At 43.4% G+C, this 281-nt stretch overlaps 1 protein-coding gene and 1 long non-coding RNA gene across 7 annotated transcripts in view; both read right to left on the bottom strand.

The window, feature by feature from the left end:
- The window catches only part of LOC116695102 (uncharacterized), a 31,016-nt gene that overhangs the window by 26,745 nt on the left and 3,990 nt on the right, over nucleotides 1–281 (bottom strand). The gene's annotated exons all lie outside the window — the stretch shown is intronic.
- The window catches only part of ncln (nicalin), an 11,713-nt gene that overhangs the window by 9,429 nt on the left and 2,003 nt on the right, over nucleotides 1–281 (bottom strand). The window lies entirely within an intron of this gene.

Here is a 281-nt window from a genome sequence, read left to right as displayed (position 1 = left end):
CGACCATAACCAAGAATACTCGTTGTTTTAAAGCCATTTGTGACACAACTTGCATTTCCCCATGTTTCTAGACGGCTATTAACAATTGTTGTATTACTTGTATGCTGCAAAATAACGAATCCCGCGAAATTACAAATCTCACTGACAACGGCCACGCCAACACCCGCCCACGAAGCAGCTTGATTAGTTTGAGTTAGGCATTTGACCTGGAGTGGTTAAGGTTAGGATATCCGATTGGTCAGGGGATAGGACATGTACAAATGGGGTTATGTTACTGCGAC

Source organism: Etheostoma spectabile, chromosome 9 (assembly GCF_008692095.1).
Source record: "Etheostoma spectabile isolate EspeVRDwgs_2016 chromosome 9, UIUC_Espe_1.0, whole genome shotgun sequence".
Lineage (NCBI taxonomy): Eukaryota > Metazoa > Chordata > Actinopteri > Perciformes > Percidae > Etheostoma > Etheostoma spectabile.
The sequence above is the reverse complement of the archived record's forward strand: the minus strand, read 5'-3'. Positions and strand labels throughout refer to the sequence as shown.